Raw genomic sequence first — 10,419 nt, 5'->3', positions numbered from 1 at the left:
AGTATCACCTCCTTGGCTCTGTTTGTCATGCATCTGCTGGTGCACAATAAAGTACTGTTAGCTTTGCTGATAACTTCGTCATACTGATGACTCATGTTCATCTTGGAGTCAACTAGGACTCCGAGATCCCTTTCTGCTTCCGTGCTGGCGAGCAGGTCATTTCCTAGGCAGTAGGTATGCTGGACATTTTTCCTCCCTAGGTGTAGCACTTCACATTTCTCCTTGTTAAATCGCATTCTATTGTTTTCTGCCCGTCTGTCCAACCTGTCCAAGTCTGCCTATAGCTGTTCCCTACCCTCGGGTGTGTCCACTTCTCCCCACAGTTTTGTATCATTCGCAAACTTGAACAGAGTACACTTCACTCCCTCGTCCAAGTCACTGATGAAGACATTGAAGAGTATCGGTCCAAGGATCGAGCCCTGCGGGACCCCACTGCCCACGTCCTTCCAGGTCGATACCAACCCGTCCACCACCACTCACTAGGTATGACCCTTTAGCCAATTTGCCACCCACCGGACTGTGTAATCATCGAAGTCACAGCCTCTTAATTTGTTCACTTGTATGGGGTGGGATACAGTATCGAAGGCCTTCCTGAAGTCCAAGTAAACAATATCTACCCCTACTCCTGTGTCCAGGTGCTTTGTAACCTGGTCATAAAAAGAGACTAGATTAGTCAGGCATGATCTACCTGCTACGAACCTACTGTGCGCTGCCCCCTGCCTGTACTGCAGGGCTGGGGGGCACTGTGTGTGAACAGGTGGGAGCCAGTGGAAGCACAGGGCCCACACTAGTGTCCTGGAGCCAGTGCCAGTGGGGCCCAGAGCAGGGTGGCAGGAGCATAGGGTCCCGACTGGCAGGGGTTCTGTGGAGCCAGGCCAGCTCCCTACTGGTGCAGCCCAGCCCAGCTCCACGAACCCCTGCCAGCCTGCACCTCGCTTTGAGCCCCACTGGTGTTGGCCCTGGGACATTGGTCCCAAGACATTAGGACATTGGTCCCAAGATGGTGACCAGGGGGCAGGGCACCTGTCATGGGGCAGGGCTACCCATGCGGCCCTCGACAGCCTGCCAGAACTGGGTAAGAGGCCCTCTGCTCAAAATAATTGCCCACCCCTGCTCTGAGGCAATAACTCTATATTTAATTTTGTATATTTACAAATAGCTAAAGAGAGATTTATAGGGCCAGGTTCTCTGCTGACTTATAGGTATTCTTCCATTAATACCACAGTTAGTTGTACCATTTAGAAATTGGTATATAATTTGGCTCACAGTGATGTGACCAAAGGAGTCAAGGCACAGTTCTGGTTAGAAGTCAAACTTTTGGATTCTACTCTATGGCTACACAGTCCACTAAATGGCAATTACAGGGTTTTTAGAAAACCTCACTAAAAACTTTCTGTCTTTAGGTCTTCCTTTAAAATTCCTGAAAAAAACCTTCATTTTTCTTGGGGGGAGGGGAGAGGGACAGAGACAGGGAAAAGTCTGTTGTATTTATCAATCTTAGACATCAGGGGTGTCAAAGACCCAGCCATAGCACTCTATCATTTGGCTTGAGGTGCTGCCCTTGGGTCTCAGACTGGACCTTCATGCCATATGCAGCATGTCCTGGACCAGCCTGCATACAAAATGTAGTCACACTGGTTCCAGACCTCACCCTGGGTTGCTGCACGTTGCCTGGGGCTGATCTGGCAAGTGCTGTACACTGCATGCAGCATACAGGGCCAATCAAGAGTGTTTACTGGATCGCTTCTCAGCCTTTTGGGTCATATCAAGTGTAGGGGGCATCCAAATCCCAAGACGTCTGGGCTTTGGTCTGGCACACAGGATGCGTTCCAATGGATTTGGGAGTATCTGAAGTCCCAGGGTGAGAGTCTGGGATGGACGAGGCTCGCTAGTTGTAGCGCTGGACGTGGCGTTTAAACAATTGAGTTCTGCCTGCTCAACCGATATGGTTTTTGGAACAATTGAGTTCTGCCCAGTCGATATGATTTAGAACGGATTTGGCTGATTTGACTTGGAACACAAATCTATATCTCTCCATCTCTCTATAGATATATATATAAATAAATAAAAATAAAAGGCTGGTATGCAAGGTCAGTCTTTGGACCCAAACTGGCTAGTGGACCAGCTCCAAATCACTCATCTGCCTCATAGGCCCTGATGAGTTTGATAAGTCACAAATCATGATGAGTTATAAAATTCAACCTGCCTTAAAGGAAAAACATATTACATGCCAGTAGCCTTTAATCCTGTAATTGGATTACTGCAGATTGGACCCCAATCCAACCAAATCTTACTTAGGTAGTTACTTCTTGTCATCAGGACTATTTAATAAGTGAGCTTTCCTCTTACCAACAGAAACTTAAAAAGTAGGTCTATTGCAAAAATGAAGTTCATCTAATACATTATTACAGTGTAGAAAAAATTAAAATGCACAAAGCAAGTTTTTTGTTATACACAGATTTTCTACAATTTTCAACAATAACAATGTGTTATTCAGAGATAAGCAAGAATTCTCAAGGGTAATATTTTTTATTGAACCAACTGCATATTTGGAGATAACATATTCACACAAAAGTAAATCTAAATGATTTATTATGGCCTTGATCCAACAGTGCATTTAGCCGCATGGGCTTAAGGTTAAGCATGTCAATAATTTCACTAGAGTCAGTTGGACTTCTTATGTACTTTGAGTTGAGTGCATGAGTACTCTGCTGAACTGAGACCTGAATAAAACTGGCAGCCTCTTTCACTTCTCTATATATCAAATACAAATCAAAGCTACAAAGAGTGAAAATAATATTGAAAAAAAACACCATGCATGCCCTTTCATCAGGGCATTCAAGATCTTAGTACAATTAAGCAATGTGAATACCTTGCCTGGACAATTATATAGGACAGGGGTAGTCAACCAGGCGTACTGGGGAAGGCCCCAGGGGGTATAATAGCAGCAGTGCAGAAAAGCAGGGACACTTCCGGTTTCACTGCCGGCACTTCTGGTTTCACCTCTGTGTGTGGGGGACCCCCCTGCTCATCGACTGGCTGCCGAGGAATGCCGCACCCCCACTCCTTGATTGGCTGCCAGGGGACCCCCCAACTTGTCGACTGGCTGGGACATTCCCTACACCAACCAAAAAAGATTGAAAACCTTTCCTGATATAGGAAACTAACTTCAGGCAGCCTCAGCTGGCTAGTGCTACTACATTTCTTCCAGTCCATTTATTTTATCTCACTAAATATGGCAACGCTTCCTTAGTATCTGGGGTGTGGGTTGTAGCCGTGTTGGTCTAAGGACATAGGCAGACAAGGTTCTTTGGGTAAATCCAATATTTTTTATTAGACCAACTCAAATAGTTGGAAAGTTTCTTCTTAGCAAGCTTTCGGGTACAAACGGCCTTCATCAGGCTGGGGAAGTGTCTGCAGATGGTCTGTGCTCTTCCTGGATGGAGTGCATCTGTGCATTCACAGACATGAAAGAATTTTCTGGAAGGAGGGAAGTGCAGCTATGTTAACAGTGAATAAATGGTTAATACAGGGATTAAATTACTTCACAGGATTATGCAGAAAGTCTGTGGTTGATTCTAGGAGTAGAAGTCCCATCTCCCAAGTGCCAGTCTAGTGCCTTAACCCCCAAACTCTTCTCCAGGATTAAAAGTCCTTCAGGAAAAAATATTTAATCGTTTTATCATCCGTGTCTTTATTATTACTTTTTTTCTTTACTAAGACTGAAAGACTGTATATTTCAGACCAGAAAAGGGAGAACTAAATTATAGGCAAATCAAAACTTATTTCATAAAAGGAATTAAAAGAAACATTTTATAACCTGTAATAAACTCTGGGTTCCTAAAGTTTTTAAATCACTTTCTGATCAATGTAATAGGGAGCCAGAGGGCTCCTTTAAGAAAAGCTGCAGTAATCTAGGCTATCTTGGGGTAGGCAGGTAGCCAAAACACAGGCTAACTGCTAAGAAACTAGGCAGCAATCATCAGGCAGTCACAGAGCTACACAGACGAAGGCTGCTCTGAGGAGTAACATCCCAGCAGAACAACTGCGGATCTGTAAGCTGCTAACAGCGCAGGTCCATAGGCAACTCCAAAAGCCCAGAGCTGCAGGCAGCTGAGCTAAGCCCCAAGAGGCAAAACAGGGTGGGCCCACAGCAAGGAGCTACCCTGGCAAACTAGTCAGCCAGCAAGCCTAATCAGAGACATTGGGAGGAGCAGGGATGGGGGGCCCCAAGGAGCATCATGACCAGAAAGGCAGGGTTGAGGCAGCATAAGGCCAGGCCTGAAGCCAGGGAGGAGGCTGGCCCTGCAGGCTGCTGGGGAAGGAGCTCTATACTGAGATGGCAGCAAGAGTGATGGACTGAGAGCCCGCTGCTGCAAGGACTTCGCTCAAGGAAGAGATGCTGTTCTAAGATGGCTGTGGCCAGAGGAACCGACTGAGCTCCTACTACAAGGAGAGATTGCACAGAAGGGACTGAGGACTTGTAAGGAGCTACGCCCAGGACATGACAGGATTTCATGATATAGCCAGCAGGCTTGGAGTTTGGGTTGAGGCTAGTATGCCTTTCTTTATTTTGTTATAGTTTAAACCAGTGGTTTGAAGGCCTCATTAGTGCCCGAAGGGCAAGCAACTACTTTGAGCCTTGCCAGGATTCAAAGACAGGTGAGTATTGCCCTAGACAGGTGAGAACCAGAGATGTATAAACCAGGGACAGCGAGAACCAGTCAGGGGACCCACAGCCCAGGAGGCTTGAGATCAACCCAGAAGAGCAGAGACCAGAAGCCAGGGGCCCAGTGGCCCAGAAGGGTTATTTCTAGGGCCCAGGGGCCCAGAAACAGAGATACAAGGGCCAAGGGCCCAAGATACTGACACCTGACCAAGCTGGAAGTCCAGGACAGTGTGCCTTGGCTAAGAGACCAGTGAAAGCAGAGGGGTGGAGACCAAGGCCCCAACAAGGCAGTAAAGACCTGAGGTGGCTCAATGACATTGAGGACAAAAGTCCAACTAGAGTAAGGATGCTTAACAACTGCAAGGCATGGGCACAGCTGTAGGGAAGGTTGGAGGCCATGAACAGCGCATAAGGCAGTGGGTACCCTGAGACACATACAGACCAGAAGGGCCCATCTACTAACTAAGGGTGCACCAATCAGGATTTTTTTGCCTGACACCGATAGCCGATTATCAACCAGCCTTATTGGGCGATACCAATCTGATAGCCAATACGCAGCCCAGCAGCATGGAAAGCAGTGTCTGGCTGGTAAGTCTGGGGGGCGAAAGGGCACGGGAGAGGGAAGGAGCATGGAGTGGGGGGCAGATCAAGGCCCCCATGGTGAGGGAGAGAGTGGGGTAGGGGCTGAGGCAAGAGCAGGTGCTGCCCAGCCAGGTTGGTGAATGCGCACCCACTGGCAGTGGGGCAGAGCCACGTCAGTCAGTCAACCCAGGGCATGTGGGGGGAGAAGCGGGGGTGGCTCCCCATCATTTTGTGCACCCCTGGGGGAGGCATAGGGGGCATGTGCCCCCCAGATCGGTGCACAGAGCGAGGGCAGGCTGTGGGCCAGGGGCTGCACTGGCCTCTTCCCGGTGGAGAGGCTAGGCGAGGGCCAAGGCTAGGGCTGCACTCAGGGCAGGGGGGCGGGGCAGGGGCACTGGGAGGGGTGACTATGGGGAATTCTGGGGTGGCTTTAGCTAACCCTGTAGCCTCCCCTCCCAGCACTGCCCCCACCTACCCTAAGCACAGCCCCAGCCCGGCCCCCACCCACAGGGAAGAAGTTGGCACAGTCCCTGGCCCCAAGCCAACAGTGGATAGGCTTCCTTGCACCTCTCCTCTGGGGATGTGCATAGTAACGAGGAGCCAGCCCTGCTCCCTGCCTCCCCCACACACCCAGGGTGGGGCAGGACGTGGGATGGAGCCGTGGGCAGCTTGTCCGGGGGGGCATGGGGAGAAGGGCAGCTCCCACTGCTGCATGTACCCCTGGGGGGAAGCATGGGGGGCATGTGCCCCCTGCATCTGTGCACAGGGCAAGGGTGGACTGCCTGCTGCAGGCTCAGGGCCAGGGCCAGGGGCTGCGCTGGCCTCTTCCCAGTGGGGGGCTAGGCCAGGGCTGCGCTCAGGGCCAGTGGGGGCAGCGTTGGGAGGGGGGGCTACATGGTGGGCTACAGCAACCCCAAAACATAACCCCCACCCCGTAGCTCCCCCACCCAGTGCTGTTGCTGCCTGCCTCAAGCACAGCTCTGGCCCAGCCCCCTCCCCTCCAGCCTGGAAGACACTGGCACTACCCCTGGACCTGAGCCGGCAAACCAACCTTGTCCTGTGCACAAATGTGGGGGCCACATGCCTCTCCCAAGGGTGCGTGCAGCAGGCGCAGCCATCCCCCCCTCCCTGTGCCCCCCAGACAAGGTGCCCATGGCTCCATCCCATATTCTGCCCCAGCCCCATTCCCTCCCTCACCATGGGGGCCTTAATCTGGCACCCCCATGCCTCTTCCCCACCAGACTTACTGGCCAGATGCTGGTCTCCAAGCTGCCAGGCTTCATATCAGCTATTGGATTGGTATCAGCCAATATGGCTGGCTAACAGTCTACCACTGGTGTCAGCCAAAAAAATTTTTATTGGTGCACCCCTAGCTCTAACAATTACACCAAGGCGTGGTAGGCAAGAATGGAAGGAAGGGTAGCTAGAACCCAAGTAAAGCAGTAGTCATTTGGCACCAGAGGGTGACTTGCCACAGCTGCTCCTGGAGCCCAGTCCTGCTATAGTCAACAGCAAGTACTAACAAAAGTACACTTTGCATCAGTATACAATATTACTGCCCCCCTTTAGTCACATAAAGAGAAAGGATTTCTTTAGGTAACATCCTTTTCAGGTCCCTTTTGCATTTGCAAGCTTGTCTAATTCTTTTCCATCTACACAGTTGGTCCATGGACCAACACGGCTACAACATCACTAGAACAATACCACAAAGAGCACTTTTCCATGTGCTTATGTGCTAAGTAAATAGTCTCAGTCTCTTCCATGGGACTCCTCACAAACTTTAACTCATGCATATTCTCATGTGCTTTGATAGAAAGGAATGCAAAGTTGCATAGCAAAGTCTGTTTATGGAGTTCCAATGTCTGTAATTCTCTCTTATGAACTCGGAAAATACTTTCCTTCTTAACTATTCTATCTTGTGCAGCTGGCCAGTGTACTTTCTTTCTTCCCTTCTATACTTTTAAATGAACAAGAATTTAACATTTGTTGTTTAAAACAAAGCATGCGGCCATGTGTGTTTATGAGCAAGCAGCCCTGATGATACTGCTAGACACAGATACATATTTTTAGAGTAATTCATTGCTTATTAAGGTATTGAGCATGTTCTCTTTCTAGTTCCTGCACTACAAGTCCAAATACTAAAATAGGGCACGACTAATTGCTTGTTATCTTGTTTTTTGCCTTTGGGTTGCCACAACAAAAATAATCTTAAACCTAATCTAGAGCTCTTTTCTAAATTACACGCAAGTCTGGAAATAGGAGGATCAAGTGTAGGCAACCTACTCAACACCAAAAAGAACCTGCTGGGAACATACAGCACATTAGTCACAAATTATTGCCTGTAATAAGAAACAGTTCACTATAGAATAAAAATAATAATAAATTTTGAAACTCTCCTTCTAGCACCAAGCTGCACAATGCTGACCATGTATAATGGTTCTGTGAGTATAACTGGAAGGATTATTCATCTGACAAACTGATAAATAATGAATGTACACATGCCAACCTAAGGCAAATAAAAAAAAGATCAGAATGTTGTCACCAGAGTGACAAGGTGTTTCTCAACACTTTTTAATAGTAGACTTGTTTGCTGTTCTTATATAAGCTACCTACAATATATGATTTTTGGAGTAAAAAAATAATGAAAGCTATTTTCCCATTGCTGTAGCCAGAGACGAAGCATAAAACATTATTTACACAGGTCAAACAAAAGAGTGGCTTTCATATTATTCTAGGGAAAAAGGACATAAAATCAGAACACAGCAAATTTAAGCTTACATCCTATGCCCAGTCTTGATTCTACCACTTTGCATGTATAATAAAAGAGCCTGACCTCAAAGAGAAGAAAATCTGACTTCATCCATAGAGATGTAAATCATACGTCAGGTCACCAAACCAAAAAAGACTAATACCAATATCAACGAGCAGTGAATCATTCCAAATCTTATCACATACCATTTCTCAAACAATGCTATACACTATCACTCCTTTTCCTTCCCCCTTAAAAACCTAGGTACACATTCGTAGAACTTTGATTTTTTTTTAAATTTATTAGTAACAGTGTTGTTCTAACTGTACACCTTTTCCCAAAATTTTCCAAGTTTCAAGAGAATGAAACCAGTCACACTCCTATTCAACCTGACCATAACCATAGAGGAAAACTAGCAGTGCAAGTTTCCCAAACCCTTCCAGCTAGCCCTTTCTTTCTGCAGGGGTACAGGTGCCATGATTTTGTACAAAGTACATGTGACAATATAACAACAATAAAAGAAAGCTAGGGACCACTGCATTTAATTGAAAGACCCCAAAGTACCTTGGTTACCCTTAAATCAGGCCTGTACCAAAGATGCACCGCAAATGAAGAAATGGTTGTACATAATGTCTGCTGTGCCTCATCGACTACCCCTATGTAAGATGTGCACTGAATGAGAACCGCTAATCCATATACCTTCACTGTGTGAAGAAATCCCCTCCCTCTGCCTCTCAATTAGGCCATTCCAGGGGCACCCCTCCCTGACTCAGCATTGGGAATGGTCTCTTCCTCCAGAAGGCATTTTGAAATCAACAAGCACATACCTCCAGGCTCCAGCTTGGATGATGCCCTGCAAGTAAAAACCTGGAAACTAGCCAGAAGTCTAGGAATAAATATAGGCAGATGCATTGTAAAAGGATTATTATGTCCAAGACTGATTACCTTTGCTCAATGGGTATTCTGGCCTCCTTGTTCTACATCCCCACTATCAATAAAGGTATCAGGTTACAGAGTGCCTGGCTGAATTCCTGGAGAGACGGGAAAGGCAGGCCTTTTTGCTCCCTTTGCTTGGCTAGTGAAATTGGGCTTGGCTTTTTATTTTCTTCCAGTATCTGATGCTACCTTTGGATGCTTTGGGCTAAAAGAAGCACCCTATAATATTACTGTGGGCAACGCACCCCCAAGGCTTGCAGGCTCTGTGTCCCCAGGCTGCACAAAGCTGTACCACAGACCAGTACCCGGGTGGTGGCAGCATTACCTCAGAGAGGCAGGTGTTCTCCAGGAAAGGGGATGGCCGGCTGTAGGCTCCCTGGGGGAGACTCCTGAAGTGTGGTTTTAGGCCTGGCACAGTGGGGTGGGTGGCTCTGCATAACAGCATCCCCTACTGGGCCACCACACACTAAATATTACTCACAGTGAAACCAGATCATGCATATATATTCGCACACCTGACCCAATCTTCCACAGCCATGTGCCTCTGCAAGTTTAGAGAAACTCACCTCACATAAGACCATACCCGCAAAGGGCAATTTTTCAATCAGTCACAATACTATGATCAACTACAGGCCAGCTTTATGGGAAGACTCAAAGGCAGTGTTTTCTAGTGAGGACTTCAGATGCTCCCCTCCCCATTCTGCCTCCAGCAGCCATTTTGGCATTGCAACTATTCTAAATGTATTGCAAGAACATTTATGTGATGGCAAAAGTGTTATTGCAGTGCTTCTCAATCTTTTTAAACTCAAGGCACCCCTCAGAAAATGCCAGCTCTTCACTTTCACTCTGTTTTTGATTATGGAAAAATAGAACAAGTCTTCTCTTGCAAACATGTTTCTGACACTGCAAGTTCCTACTTGAAATTCCTGGGTGTATCTGGTGAATCACATATAGGGCCATACTCAATGCTAATATTGTACTAAAAAAGATACTGCATCACCCTAGTTCAGGATTACAGGTGCATTATCATTATTACAAGTTTCTTTCTTCTTAAACATAGTTGAAATATTTTATCCAAAAACAAAGACTCTCTTTCAAGCAAAGACCATGCCTGAACAATTTGAGTGTGGAAAGTAACCTATTTTGGAAACCCAGATATACCAGAAAACAAGCTATTAAAATAAAAAAGTTTAGGCAACTATACCTGTTAGCTCCCACTCCTGGTGTAATTATGCAGTAGTCCATAATTTGGATGGCATGACCACAGATACCTACAGTCCAACGTATTTCCTTATCAGCAGTGATCTGGGTTTTCTGTTTGCCACAGAAAATTTTGGATTTTTAACAGAAAAAAGCAGGATCCTTGCTTATCAGATAACAATATAAGATAGAGGGCTTGATTTAAAAGTAGATGCATTAATGATTTTCAGGACTTAAACAGGGTGTAATAGGCCCAGGATTATTCTCCAAAATCCAGGACAGT

General features: G+C 46.8%; 1 protein-coding gene across 1 annotated transcript in view; it reads right to left on the bottom strand.

Moving 5' to 3' along the window:
- Positions 1-10,419, bottom strand: part of CRADD (CASP2 and RIPK1 domain containing adaptor with death domain) — a 118,459-nt gene that overhangs the window by 104,810 nt on the left and 3,230 nt on the right. The gene's annotated exons all lie outside the window — the stretch shown is intronic.

Source organism: Gavialis gangeticus, unplaced genomic scaffold (genome assembly GCF_001723915.1).
Source record: "Gavialis gangeticus isolate Ggan-Ray unplaced genomic scaffold, GavGan_comp1, whole genome shotgun sequence".
In the NCBI taxonomy this organism is placed as follows: domain Eukaryota; kingdom Metazoa; phylum Chordata; order Crocodylia; family Gavialidae; genus Gavialis; species Gavialis gangeticus.
This window is presented reverse-complemented; position numbering and strand designations above follow the sequence as displayed.